We start from the raw sequence: 16,031 nt of genomic DNA, 5'->3' as shown, positions 1-16,031 counted from the left end.
GTCCAGCATAATCAGTCTCACTTGGACTCATAATTCTAATTTCTCTCTCCTCCACAGCACAAGGGGGCACACACAGACACAGACACACACACAAAGAGATACACAGACTTCTGATTTCTCCACAGCACAAGGTTTCTTGGGGTGTGCGTGTGTGCGCGTGCGTGTGTGCACACACACACACCACCTTCACACACACACACACCACCTTCACACACACACACACACACACACACACACACACACCACCTTCACACACAGCTGCTGACCTGGAGTGTTAGCTACTCCACAGCTGCTGTCCTTCTCACATTAATCTATAGGAATCAATGGACATTTCATTAGAGTAATCAAGTGCGGACGCATCCTGCATTTATATTCTGTCCCCCACCCCACTGCTCTCACAGACTAATTGGTCCTACAGCCAAGAGTACATGGATATTTTTCCCTATAGATGAATGTCAAGAATTCTTTGTTATTTTTTCTGCTGGTTATCAATATGGCATCTATATAAAAGCTTTTGGCCATCAAAGCCTCAGAGCTGCACTCTTGGTTCTAATGCATCTCAGTTCCTCTTTAACATATTATTGCACATCCACACACCATTTATGTTTGTCTCATTTGAAGAGTTAACAAGCTCTGGGCCACGTTTGTTTTAATGTAGACTAATCTGAGGCAGCTTGTAGGAAGGAGCCAGAAAGAAAAGTGATGTCATATTTGTTTGGGGGCTACGTGTTTCAGTTCTGTTTCTTCCTATTTCACCATTAAGTACACTTTTTTCTTTCCATGCCAGGTGAAGGATACAGAGAATATCTTTGTTCTGAGCAGATTTTTTGTAACTACGGTGTAATAAAGTAGACAAAGGGGTTTTCTTTGTAAACGTGTGGCTAGGCATAGTAATAGCCAGCGGCTGATAGGAAAAGAAAGGTCAGACAGATCAGAGAGCCTCAGCTTTAAAATATGTGCATGACTAGAGGCAGTGACCAAGACATAGTTGAGACTGGAAATCATATCCATAGGCCCCACTTGGCCCTGTCCTTTGTGACATGGCCAGGAAAATTCTGGAAAAAGTAAAGAAGGATGCATGTTCTTAGAGAAATCTTGCAGGCTCTACTGACTTGTAGAAAGCACAGAGGGGTTGGATTAACAAATGGCTGGTCAGATAATTACCTTGTTTTTTTCAGAAGCAAAGAGGAGACCAGTGAGGGTGGTGCCAGGGTCACTCATGTTCACCCTATGTAGAGAGTTGGAGGGAAAAGGAGAAGTCAGAGGGCCAGGTTCTAGCAGATGCCTCTGTTCCTTTCCATTGTGGTTCTTGCTAAGGCTCCTCCTCAACAGAGTACATTTGAGGAGCTTGAGAGAATGGTGATCGTCTACTCCATGCTTGCTGTTGACATAGGGGTTAGGCAAGAAGTTAGGAAACTTGGTGGCCGAGAAGATGGCTTGGATATTGGTAAAATCACATTCTGGCCCATTGACATTAATAGAATGACTCATATATACCGAAGAGTCTTGTGAACCTGCAAGCCCCACAGAAAAATGACTATTCATTACCTCAAACTCTCCTACTTGATGTGTAGGAGGAGTTAATAATGCATTACCCAGTTTTCTAAGAGTGATCACCTGACGTTTGCAGATTCCCCCTTTAAGAAGGTTGAGGTCTTGGGAACCTCAGCAGTGAGCCCACTTGCCTTCATGTTTAGAGTGTCCTTTCCCTCTGCTTGGCATTAATAAATGTGCTCTTGATTAAGTCTCCTCCATGCCTATCCTTGAATTCTTCCTTCAACAAGACCAAGAGCCATCTGATCCCCAGCCTGGTAACCTAGATCCAGCAAGACTTAGGCTGAGAGGTCACAGGTTACTATTTCCACTTGCTAGAGTAATTCAGGGAGTTTGTGACTGACTCCTTATACGCAGAGTCCAAGGTCTTTTCCCACACATTTCCTTGGGTGATCTTGGGCATGTTTTGAACAGCCTAGAGCCTGTTTGTTCACTTGTAAAATAAGAATTTTTTACTCTTAAGTCTGCTGTGAGGATCAGAACTTAACAAATTGAAGCAGTACATTTATGATTAAAACATAAAGCTTTCTTCAACAATGCAAAGATGCTGTTGACAAACATGCATTTTCCGTAGACCAAGCATCATATGTTGTGCTAGAACTTTGAGTCACTTTATTTTATCTTCATGGGAGTCTCATGAGTGAGGTGTTAGTCATTGCTCACATCCTGCAAATGAGAGCTGAAGTTACCTAATTCTCACTACTCATCTCCCAAATTAGAACTTTTTCTATAGCCCCTTGGGTGCCCATTCACTATAATCAGTGGGTAGTTGCTTTTCCCTCCCGCCACCCCTTGTCCACATTTGGGATCTAGAGTTGATAGAGTAGAAGATTGGTATTGATGGAGTCACTGGTACACCCTCTGTCCAAGGTGGTGTCCTCTCGAGTCAAATTCCTATGAGACTCCTTACTCGGGTGCCTAAGTTCCATCCCATTTACCTTAGAGCCACCCCTAAACTCTCTCTGTATCTTCCCAGTGTGTCTCTGATATGGGGAGATATCAGTAGAATGTGTTCTCTCCCCAGCAGAAGCTTGAAACCTGTTTTGCTTTCAAAGAAGTTGTGTAAAAGACATGCTGAATCAAAGTGGCATTCATGGGCTGTTTCAGTGACCTTCACTCTTGAGAATGCCATGTCTCTTGGTTCATTTTAAAAGATTCTTGTTCTCCCACTCTTCTCTATCTTGGCAATACTAAGAGGTGATTTTTGGTCAGTTGCAGGGCTTGAACTCAGGGCATGGGTACTGTCTCTGAGTAGTTTTGCACGCCATCACTTTGAGCCACAGTTGAATTTTTGGTTTTCAAGTGGTTAATTGGAGATGAGTCTCACAGACTTTTTTTTTTTTTTTTGCTTAGGCTGGCTTTGAACCTTGATCCTCAGATCTCAGTCTCTTCATAGCTAGGATTGCAAGTGTTAGCCACCAGTGCCTGGCAATACTAGAGTTTTGAACTCAAGGCTTCCTACTTGCTAGACAGAGGTATTCAATTTTTTGAACCATGCCCTAAGTCCTGTTTGCTACAATCTTAAGATATTCAGTTATTCTGAGTTTTTTTTTCAGGGGTCAACACAAAACATCCTTAGTTATCTGTCCCTCAGATGAGCAAATGAGAATGTCTCTCCTGAGTTGACTGTGTAGCTTGGGCCTTCTCTTGAACATTCTTGTGCTGTTCCCATCTTTCAGTCATCATGGACTTACACCCAGTGATAAAAACTAGGTACAGACCTTCTCTTGGCTCTGCAGACCTCATCCTGTCTGTGTCAGGAGGCTGTAATTTTCAGAAGTAAAGGAAAATATTTCCTCTCAGTATTTTTGGTCTTAGCCATATTGTAAAAATAACAGTGAAGACCAGAAGTAACTTTGTGGTATGTATAATCCCAAAGCCTTGGGAAGTCATGGGTGCCAGATTTGTGGATTAATAAAGGGTCAAGGTCCTTGGGGGTATATGACCTGAGCCTTTGAAGTTGAAGCACTCATGAAGATAACCATATACCTTTTAACCTCATGACTCAAGTTCTGCGAATAAGGAAGGTTTCTGGGTGGAAGACCATCGGACCATTTCCATGACAGAGCGAGTTAGAAATAGAATGGTTTATAGAGTTAGTCAGACAACAGCAGTTCCACGAAGCTGGGCAATTTGGGGGTAGATTACAAAACAGCTTTGTTTACACTTGAGTAAAATTAGGATAGTTGTACCCCTATCTCATAGGATGTTCAGTATCTTAAAGTAGTTAGCATAGTTCCCAGAGTTGTGCTTTAGTAAATGGTTACCGTTCATTATTATTCATAAAATTTTATTACAGTTAAAATGCTAATATATTAAATATTCTGTGTATTAAAGGATTGGAATAACTGCTGTACACAATACTTTACCTTAACTATTAGGCATCTTCCCTCAAAAGATAAAAAGGTGAAAAAGAATCATTTCTGGATATTTGCTTTCCAAAATTCCTACAGTTGCCCAAGAGGGAAACAGAAGACAATTTCTCATTTCCAGTGACATTATAAACAGATTTTTCTCCTTGTACCTTATTTTAATGTCTGTGCAACCATGCACTTAGCAATCTTGCTGTACTGTGTACATTACGGAGATGGTTTCTTTGAAGGAAATTGGAGCCAGGGGAAAATTCTGGGAAGTGCATAGTGCTTGGGCACAAGAATTCCAAGGGGCTTTTTCTTTAGTTTTATTAGCAAACATCATTGGAACCTGACTGATTCCTAGAGGCTGTAGGATTGGCCTAATTTGGTATGGTAATTGGATTGAATGTTGCTATAAAATTCTCAGTTCAGTGTCTGGCTTGTTTTCCTATGTCTTCTCTAGCAACTTGACTTAGTAATGTAGTGATTCATTTATTCACTAAATCTCTTGAGCAATTATTGTCTGTTGTTATTCAGAAACTTTCATTTATTACCATACATTTTGGGGGTGGAGATGGAAATATGGGGAAGATGTTTGGAGGATGGGACATAAGGAGGAAATTTCAGTGTGTTATTCTAAGAGCAAGACAATACTGTGAATGCAGGTGCTTTGGTGGGAATGAACGGGGTCAGGGCTTTGCAGGAAGAAAACATGCAGAACAGCCATTAAGGAAGAGGCAGCAGAGAGGAGGGGAGAGGCTGGAGAGAGCACAGCGAACTGCAGCTTGTTAATGGGAAGCAGAGAGGACAGATGTGTTGAGAGCTAGACCACATGGGCCTGTTCTTGCCACCATCTAGCACAAGGGAATACCTTCCCAGTTTACAGTTCTCTGAAACCTTCATCTCTGCTATATGTTATGCACTGTCGTTTAAACACTAGGTATATTTTCAAGGGAATATTATACAGTCTACTTTTCTCAGTTTTTGGAAAGGTTGATGAAATAATGTGTTTGGTTGCCATATAGGCAGGAGAGAAATGCTGGGGCATTAAAACCCTGTCTATTTAGCCCTCATCCAGTGATAGATGAGAGCTGGTAAGCAGATACCTTGCTTTCTACACCAGGGACTTCTCACCTTGAGGAATTTTCTCATCTCTCAGAAGTCTCCACTGGGCCTGTGCCTCAGTTGCTTTCAACAGTAACACATTCTGTATATCATTCTTTTCTCACATCCTTTCCACTAACACTGCTTTCTTGGCATCATCTTCCAAATAAATTACTTGTATTTCAGTCTTTAACTCTGTATGCTTCTGGCAAAATCCCATAGAAAATAATCCTTATCTCAAACTTTTGTTCACTCATTAATTTGTTATTTATTGACAGCTTACTGTGCTAGTCTCTGTGTTAGATGTTAAGCTGGGGAGTGTTTCACTTTATTCTGTACCCAGCTGCCACTTCCATTCACCACCCATAGGACCTGGCAGAGAGCCTCGCTCACAGGAAGTACTCAATAAACACCTGCTAAATGAAGAAAATGTAGCATGTCAGTGAAGAGCATTGTGGTATCAGTCCAGGTGCTTCTGAATAATTCTAAGTCGTGTTATCTTCTCACTGTGTGACCTTTAACAAGACATTTTGCTTATGTGGACATCAGTTTTCTTATCAAGGAAAAGTAGTGGGCTGAGGGAGGGTTTGAAATTGATAATCTGTGAAGTTCTATTCAGCAGGGGATACACAAGGTCATGGAATATAGATGCTATTTTCAAACACATGTTTTTGTCTTCTTGAATAGAAATTCCAGTATTGTGCTTTAGCTCTGGCAAAATTCAGATTGTTTTTGCCACACATTTTGTCACATTAAAACAAGAAAAGCACAATGTACTAACATGGATTTGCACACTGTATGTTTTTATGACTTTGCTCTGCCATTACCAAGTCTTGTTTTTCTAATTAGCATAGTGGACTGAAAGTTCATAGAAGTGCAATCCATCACTGGCAGCCTCTCATGCCAGGAAACAAATCCTGGCTAAAACCCTAGTCATATATATATATTTAAAAAAATTCTTTGTTGCTAGCAAAGGGTGATTGTGGAACAATGAGATGGATTGATGTCCTGGAAAGTGATGAGGGAGATCTGAGCCTGACTTCACACATCGTGGGCAGTGCCCTCCACTCTGACCTGGAGGACATCACCTCTCAGTGTGAGGGAGGGGGCTTGGGCTCTATATCCATTAACTCCTTGGCTTCTTGTTTGAAACTGACAACAAGGTGATGCAGGCAACTGTCCACATCGAAAAGGACAGAGACCATCAACTCATTCCACATGGGCCACCAGACAGCACCTAGAGGTAATCACGTTCGGTCAATAGTGACCTGGGTTGGATTCAAATAAGTGATTTAGGGGTGAAAGGCTCTGGATTCTATTATGAAGTGCCCTTAGGTATCTAGAGGCTGTAAAAACCATCCCTTGCTTTATGTAATGATAGAATCTTAAGAAGTTGGTCTTTCTTTTCTTCCTTTTTTCCCTTTTATTTCTTCTGTATTTATTTATTTATTATTATTTTTTTTGTGGGTCCTGAGGCTTGAACTCAGGGCCTGGGAGCTGTCCCTAAGTGCTTTTGCTCAAGGCTAGCACTCTATCTCTTTAAGCCACAGTGCCACTTCTGGTTATTGAGTGGCTAATTGGAGTTAAGAGTCTCACAGGGAGTTTTCTGCCTGGGCTGGCTTCTCAGATCTCAGCCTCTTGAGTAGATATGATTACAGGCGTGAGCCACTGCCATCCAGCTCTTTTTTTTTTCTTTTAAATTAGATGCAATTTTGGATTGAACTAGAGATGAATCTGCCAGTAGTATCTGGTGGAGAAGATGGGTTAATATGCTTCAATTATTTTATTTTAAATGTTAAGTGTATATAGCATATGTCTACATTTTATCCTACTTTCTTTCCTTCCTTCCTACTTAAAAATCTTCTCATATTGAGGTTTCTGAGCTAAATGTAAGTATGGTTGTTTTTCATTCAATTAAGACTACAGCCATGCCTTCATAATGAGACAAATGAAGTTTTAAGGGCTTAACTATGTACTCATACAAGACTAAGATTTTCCTCACAATTAGGAACAGAAGAGATAGTACTTCTAAAATGGTATCCCATTCAGCAGAAACAAGGGTGGGAGAGTCAGACAGACCCTAAACACTGGCCTCCCATGAGGCTGAGAATGATGGGACTATTCTCCACATCTGTTTGTTCTCACTGTTAGCTAGAATGAATTGCGTGCTTTGCAAACAGAATTCTTACTAAAGGTCATGGGGTCCATTTTTCTTACTACCAGCTTGCTTTCTCTTCATCTCCCCTGCCCATTTGAATCTTAACCTTGTAACTAATGACATGGTCTTAGAAATAAATGAACAATTCATCTGAACTGCTTACAAATTAAGACAAAATAACTAGAAAAGCTGTGATTCTCTTTTAAAGACTAGAAACTAGGACTGTAATAATGTCTTAAACTGTACTTAGGGCTTTGGATCCTTTTGTTGTTAAACTGTAAATCTCTTTAATCTGAAGATTTCAGAGTCTCTAAGACTTTTACTGCCTTCTGCAAGGTGCCATATGCTAATACATAACTTCTTTTCAGATGAATTTTGTGGACATGACTATAAAAGTTGGTTCTCTCTCAAAACTTCTTCCTTATTTCTTCAGGTCCATGTTTTTATAGGGTTCCTCGATCAAATATTATGCTTAAGATAATTTCTAAGTACAGAAAATGCTTCAGTGACAGGAGGATAATGCTGAGGACCTAGTTCACAGCAGAGAGAGAAGTAATCTACAGGGCAGAATGGATATGTAAAGGGATGTCAGAAATGTTTATATGACATAACATTCTTCCATGATCAAGGCCTGAAATTCCATGTTGAGTTTTATCACTTCAGTTTTGATTTTTGTTAACATGTAACTAAACCCAAGAGACATTTCCTAATAGTTTTATATGAGTGAATGTTTTAAAGGTCAAATTGGAACAATGTGGGTAGTAAAGATGGAAATGGAGAATAGACAAGGAATGAAGGAACTCACCTGGACACTAGTTGAGAGAAAGAAGATTGCAGATAAAGGCTTTAAAAGCATCTTTGGTCAAAGAGAATTGATATCTACTTTGCCATTCTCAACCTCCCCTCCTCCCCCCCCCCCCACCCCCCTCCCCCCCCCCCCCCCCGCCCGATAGAGTTGAGTCCATTGTTCTGTCCTTGGTGGACTGGAATGCAGGGTCATATAGTTTTCAAGCTGCTGCACTTGGAGAACATTTTTCTGGGCTTCTGTGTCCATGGACTTAATCTCCACTTACCAAATTAGTGAAATTTTGGGCTAAAACTCAGTTTTTTCTGTGAGTGAAGATATGGACCTACAGGGCTGAGAAAAACTGAATAGTAGTACTCAGAGGCCTCTGAATGAAATGACAGAGTGATGACTAGTTTGTCCTGGGCTGGAGAGCTTTTGTAGTAGGAAGCTCTTTGTAAATGGGGAGTCACAGTTCCAGTCCAGTGAGGAATATATTCTCATTTTCTGTTTCCATCTTTCCCTTATTTATATAGAGTACACAGTTCACAAAGCCAACACATTCATTACCCTATTTTAGCTATATACTTTTCCTATAAAATTTGACTTAAATATAAAGAAATAGCATAAATATCGCCTTCTTATTTTGCTCCCCCTACAAAGAGACCTGCTCTATCTGTTCAGGGCCAAATGGATGTAATTAGGTGAAGAATCGCTTTCTCTCTGTATCTGAGCAAATATGTTTTGCAGTGCACCAATTTCTCAAGGGCAGTGGGCTGGGACGGGCAGCGACTGCTGGGGGCTGGCTGCTGACCTTCAGGCCAGGCCGACTTTAATTTGCAGAACACTGTTGGTCCCAGGAGACTCTTCAGGCCAGGCCACACAATCAACCCGAAGCAGTAGCCTGCTGCTGCCCAGCTGCACCCACCACCCTGCAGGACATGAAGCCATAGCTAACTAGACATTGCTGCAGCCCAGACTTTGGAATTATGAGTTGGGGAATTAAAAGCCATAAGAATGCAGCCCTTTGTGAAGGAGCCAAGAAGCCTTGTTGTCTGAGTGGTGTCTCTTTCCAGCTGCATTATTTAACAGGAGAGCCTCAGTAGATGTAACATCTACATTCCAAGATTTGATTGCACACCCTGTGTGCACATTTCAAAAATGTATTGCTTAAAGGGAACTTGATAATTAGATCCAAATTATGTGAAGGGTCTGAAAAGGAAATGATGATTTAAAACAAGGAAGTTTATCTGGGGCTAGTGAAATTATTTTTGACATGAGAAATTTCTGCAGTCTCTAGATGGAATGTTTCTCAACTGATCTGATTATCACAGCTGTCTTAATGATCAGGTCAGGTTGCCACATGATCTGTCCAGTTGATTGTTGCACAATCGATTGAAATGTTGGGGAAAAAAAGATTGACTAGACATGGGTAAATTCAGTTATGGCAGTCAGATACCTCCTTTTGTGCATGTATATCCTTGTGTGTTATTTGCTTTTGTGAGTGTATGTATCCTGGTACTGAAATTTTGTTCTCAACACAAGGAATTTAAAGAGATAGCAGTTGAAGACAGTTATAAGTTATAGCCTGTGGTCTGATTTAGGCCATATTGTATTCAGACCAAACTATAATAATTGATGTACGTATGAACAGCTAGATTAAATGTTAGTGAAATATTAACTAGCACATGTTGATAAGAATTTAGGAAAATTATCATGGATTTCCATCAAATCTAGACACTATAGGAATGCAAATAAAAACATCAAATAGTAAAAACTGACAATTGTTATCTTTAATACCTGTAGAAGTTTACACTTGACTTGGGTAACACCTATTAAGCTATCCTCTTCCTTGAATTGCTAGAACTGTTCATGTACCTGTCTTTCTCTTAGACATTGGGGTTTTTTTAGGTATCCTCCTCCTCATCTTCTTCCTTTTTTTGTCAGTCATGGGGCTTGAACTCCGGGCCTGGGCGCTGTCCTTTCCTTGAGCTCTTCAGCTCAAGGTGAGTGCTCTACCACTTGAGCCACAGTGCCACTTCTGGTTTTTTGGTGGTTAATTGGAGAGAAGAGTCTCACAGACTTTCCTGCCTGGGCTGGCTTTGAACTGCGATCCTCAGATCTCAGCCTCATGAGTAGCTAGGATTACAGGTGTGAGCCACTGGCGCCTGGCATATCTTCCTTTTTTAAAGTCATAAATAATAGGAGGTAACAGTACTTGCTTTTAACCTGGCACTCTGCTTCAGGTATTAGCTCACTTGATTCTCTGTGAAATAGGTACTATTGTTAGGCCAATATACAGATGAGAAAAATGAAGCACAGAGAAGTAAGTTTCTCAAGAACATACAAGGCTTTTAGTGGTATATGAAAATTCAGAATCAGGCTAGGATATAGCTCCAGAGTCTTTCAGACTCAGCAGTCTTCTAAGTGGAAATAGTGTGATAATGATATGGTTGTGTTAAATTACATATGGTCTTTTTATTTTAACATTGAACCTACATCCACACAATCAATCAGTTTTTCTATGGCCTGCACCTTATATGTCATTTTCAGCGACATAATTTTTTAAAACTTGAAGAGGGAAGTGTGATCTGAAAATATTTAGCCTTATGCTTGACAGACTCTGGATTAAACAAGATACCTCAAGAAGAAGTCTGGTTGAGAATAGGATTATGTGTAATACAGTACACATAAATTATGAACTATATTTGAACAGCCATTGCCTCCACAGGACTCAGAACATAATCGAACCTACATGTCAATCATTTCACGCATAACCATTTGATGAGTTCTTAACATTTCATCCTATTAGCCTAAGTAACCATAAAGGTGTGACTCCTAAGTATAACATGGACCAAAGTATAACATAGTAATCATGCACAGAGTATCTAAGCCGAACACTCTCATGAAGTAGTTATTATTTCCAGCTTACAGGAAAAGAAACTGAAACATAAATGTTGAGAAATTTGTCTGAAAGAACTAGGATTGAGCTCACTTCTGCCAAACTCAAGGATGTCTGTGCCTAACCACTGAGAAATATTTTCTGTATGAAACAGACAAAAAAAATCAATTGTCACCTCCCTGGGAGAGAATTCCTAGGCTCTGTATATGTTTTTCATCAAGATGTTTTTCAAGAACTCCTGATTCATGGAGTATTTTAGTTAGGATGACTGGAAGGAAAGTTTCAATAAGCTATCTCATCCTTATGCTTAATGTATTTTTCACCACTAATCCATTGTCAAAGTGAATAAAGAGCATTTAAAGAAGGGAGATAATTAGAGAAAATTATATACACTTTCTGTGTATTTTACATCCAGGCATAGAGGGTCAGTTAAAACTGCATTCTTATGTGAGACAAAAATTCAGCCACACCCAAGGCTCACATCTGAGCTTATAGGTGATGGGTACTTTGGCATTCTTTTATTCTTGGACCACATACATCTTCCCTGTATTAAGGAGCCAGCCTTATAACCTCTTAAATACCGAAAGCATTTTAAGTCCTGGTTTTTCCACTGCAAAAAGTAAAAAAAAAAGTCCTGGTTTTTCTAAAATTTACTGTAGCAAATTCATAAATGAGCTTAATACATATAGCACCTCATTTTGCATCACCAGAGTATAAGGCAAAGCTGTGTGCCATAAGCATAGTTGTCATGGAAACCAGCAGTTGTTTCTGCAAACGTTTCTGAGTCAATTCAAAGTTTCTGTGAAAGCATACGCTATTCTGCAGTAGAGATGGGATCATAAAGCCATGGCTTTCCTCTCTGTCCCCCAAATCAAGTTCTTTCCTTTGCTCACAACTTTCAGTAGAGAGAAAAATGACACAGAAACCCACAGTTGTGACAAACAGGTTTATGTTTAAAACACTTTTGGGAACAAATGATGCACATCTAAAACTAAATCTTCTGTCCGTTAGATGGAAACATTTTGAAGGGAAGACTCTAGAAAGGATAGTGGACAAGACAGGCTATTTTTTCCCCTCCGTTTTATAGACCTGTCTTTGTCTTGAAAAAGGTATTCGTGAATGGGAAAGAGGAACATATTTGTAACCTGGGATCCTCTAAGAGGCTCTTCAGAGGCCTGGTTTGGAGCAAATGGATCTGGTTCCTTTCATCTACGTTGACATCTCTTGTTCTGTTTTGAGTGTGAATGTACTAATAGCAAGAGGGTATGGTTCTTAGAGACGCAAGAAATAAGCTGTATCTTAATACAAATACACTTAGGGCAGGAATGACATCTAAAAAGCTACCTTGGATAATAAAAAAAAAAAAACCTTTCATAGATGGTTTCTAGGGCAAACACAATAGAGAAGGGAATATATTACTTGTTTTCTTTTAAAAATCCTCTTAATCTGTGATCAACATCCATTTCATTTCTTGTGTCCGAAGCCTTATGAAAGCTGAGAGGGGGCTGGGAAGGTGGCTCAGTTGTAGAGTGCTTGCCTTGCATGCCTGAGGCCCTGGGTTCGATTCCTCAGCACCACATAAGCAAAATGGAGAAAGCCAGAAGTGGCATTGTGGCTCAAGTGGTAGAGCGCTAGCCTTGAGCTGAAGAGCTGAGGGACAGCGCCCAGGCCCAGAGTTCAGGCCCCACGACTGGACCCCCCCCCCAAAAGAAAAAAGCTGAGAGGGATGAACCAGTTACTAGTTTCCTTATTCCTAGGCCAATACTGTGTGTGTGTGTGTGTGTGTGTGTGTGTGTGTGTATGGTCAGGAAGACAGAAACTTGGAGGATAGAACTGTGGTTTAGGAAGTGGTGACAAATTGAATTTGTAGCTCATTTTGTTTCCTAGTGGCTGTTGGGAATGGCCTTTTCCTTTTGAAAAACTTTCAAGAGTCTTCATTGGCTAATTGGATATGGACGAGGGGAAGTATATGTTTGATGTACATATTTGTTGATACTGGAAATGTGATCAAGAAGTTCTAAAAAATTCCTCTGTGGGGTGGGGAGATCCAGGAATTTGGGAGGGATGTGTTGGGCTATTGCTTCAATAAGAGGCAGCCCTGTAAACCTGAGAATTAGTCACCGTGCTACCACCATCTCTTGCTCTTATACAGCAATAACTTAAGTCATTCCCTTGATTCCACCCTTTTCCTTCTAGGCTACTTCTTTGCAGCCCAAGAAATATCAAAATCATGTGTATATTCTCATTGCATTGTGATCTGGCCTTCCTTCAGGATCTGCATCAGTTACTGTTCCAGCACCAATTCTTATAGCTTCCGCCTTTTTCTTTTCTTTCTAAAAAAAATATCATTGGCTTTTGAGGATTTTTCTCAGTTTCTCAAAAGGCCATACTCTCTTCAATCTTTGGCCACCAGTGTGTGCTGCTCTATCCGCTGGTGCCCTCTACCTTTCTTGTAGTCCCAATGAATTAATTCTCTTTTTGGGTTTAGTTTAAAAGACAAGTCTTTTGAGAGTATTCTTCAGGCTAAGTTGTGTCTGGCTAAATGTCTGCAACATGTTTTACTTCTCCTAGGCCCACCCCATCAAATCTTAAGTAACTAGTTTAAGGCCTGTATTTTATAGTAGATTGAAAACATTTGAGAACAAGTTCCATCTCTGTCTTGTTCCTTATGCTTGGTATATTACAAGGTGCTCACTAAACCTTTGCTGAACCTATATATTGACTGACCGTGGAGGCAACATAATGTGTTGTTTTCTTGCTGATACTCTTCCTCTGCAACCCTTTTCTTTATATAACTATATATCTCTATATAGATATAAATATAGATACAGATATATCTATATAAGCCCTTCTCTTTATACATTCATATATAATTATAAATATATATATATATCTGCATCTTAATTTCAAGGCTTTCCTGGAGAACAATTATTACCTATGGCAAAGTTGACTTGATGAGCCATCAAAAAATGACTCCCCTATATACCATTTTGCATTGTAGATTTCAGTGTCAGCAGAAAGCCTTGATAAAAGACACAGTCAAACTTGTTATTTGCCATAGTATAGAGGGAAAAAAGTATACTCCATTTAATTTACTGAATTTGTTCCTTAAAAAAAGTCCCTGAATTCAGGCAATCCAGTTTGTGTAGACCCAGTGAGACAGGGATCAATATCTGGTTTCTGAGAGATGAGACTGTACATACTGCAGATTCAGAACTAAAAATCCATATAGTCGGCTATGATTCAGGGCAGCCATTGCAGGGCTATAGGTCACAAAAAGAAAAAAAAATCTACCTGCACCAGAGTCCTGAGTCTTTGTTGGAATGAAAAATTAGAGAGAAGGTAGACTTCTTATTATTATCTTATAACTTGGAAACAGTCAGTCATGAAGCTGGTTTTATTAATCCTGGTCTCAATATGTTCGTTTGATAAATTGGAATGTACCAGAAGTTTAAAGGACTAGAAAGGACTAGTTTAAATGCTAGAATATATAGTAGCAACAGAAAACCAAAGGGAAAAATATCCTTTACAGATTGAGGAATATATTGAATATATAGAAAAAATTAATAAGAAATTAACTAGAAATGTCTAAATTTTCTATTATAAATTATAGGACTAGAATAAACTTGTTATCATAGAGCCATTGTCTAGAGGCCATTCCTGTTAAATGTTGGTTTTCATTCACCTAATATCTTGGGCAGTGTTTTACATAGCTGAATTTGTACTAGTTTATATCATTGTTTTCCTTAATTATATAAAATCACCATTCAGTGATTACTACTTAGCCTATCTGAATTTCTTAATAGCTGCAAACATTTTACTGTTTGTGTCATAAGTTTTTTCAATTATTCATATTTTTTGGAACTTTAGGCTGTACCTAATTTTTTCACTATCATAAATAAAACTGAGATATATGTATATACACATACACATGGTCATACATACATACATATGTATATATGCATGCTGATACCAGGGTTTAAACTCAGGGTATCGTGCTTACTTGGCTGGTAGTCTGTTTGAGCCATGCCTCCAGCCTAAAATACACAAATGTTTTGGTTTGTAGTTCTAATTGTTCTGTCAGATAGAATCCAGAAATGAGGGGCTGGGAAGGTGGCTCAGTGGTAGAGCGCTTGCCTTGCATGCATGAGGCCCTGGGTTCGATTCTCCAGCACCACATAAGCAAAAAGAAAAAAAGCCGGAAGTGGCGCTGTGGCTCAAGTGGTAGAGCGCTAGCCTTGAGCTGAAGAGCTGAGGGACAGCGTCCAGGCCCAGAGTTCAGGCTCCATGACTAGACCCCCCCCAAAAATAAAAAAATCCAGAAATGATATTACTGAGCCAAAAAGCCATGAACAAAATTTATGTTTTTGATATGCATGAACCAAATGTGTTCTGATTTTTTTTTTTTGTCGGTCGTGGGGCTTGAACTCTGGGCTTGAGCAATATCCCTGCGCTCTTCAGCTCAAGGTGAGTGCTCTACTGCTGGAGCCACAGCACCACTTCTGTGTTCTGCTTTTAAGGAAAAGTCTTTGGGGAATTTTTTTGATACTCATTTTTCCTGTTTAGAACACATGTCTACTTATTAAAATTAAATTTGTCAGGAAAGTTTTATATTCTTCTTGTAGGTACATTTTCTTCCTAATTTTTCTTATCTATTGAGTATTAACCTTGATTTATGAATGGGATTTTCTCCCTTTTGTTTTCTCTTAGCTTCTACATACTTATTTTGCTTTCTATTGAAGATTACTTGAAAAAGGTTGACAGAAGCAAAGGAAGTCTACAGAAATATGGATAAATGAGGCTCCCTGAAAATCTAAGGTGTGTCTTTCCTCCCCAAACACCAAAATGGTGGAAATAAGTGAATATTTGATGACGGCAGCCAGGGTAGATGCTTGAAAAGGATGGGCAAAGCCATGACTACCATCTCTTAGGAAGTGAGAAAGAAAAAGGTAGAGGTTGAGTAATAGGAGTTGGGGCTAGCTGTGGGGGAACAGAGAAGCTCATTTTATCTGCTGAGTACCTCCAATCCCAGCAAAGTAGACTAGTGGCAGAGGATAGAGATCGAGGGACTGGGAATGAGAGAACAGAATAACCACAGGGGCGCTATGATAAGGACATCACAGAGATTCTCTCACTTCAGCTTCCTAAACCTTGTATTCCGTGGGAGTCTGCCCA

This window comes from Dipodomys ordii, unplaced genomic scaffold, assembly GCF_000151885.1.
Source record: "Dipodomys ordii isolate 6190 unplaced genomic scaffold, Dord_2.0 Scaffold11, whole genome shotgun sequence".
NCBI classification, from domain to species: domain Eukaryota; kingdom Metazoa; phylum Chordata; class Mammalia; order Rodentia; family Heteromyidae; genus Dipodomys; species Dipodomys ordii.
This window is presented reverse-complemented; position numbering follows the sequence as displayed.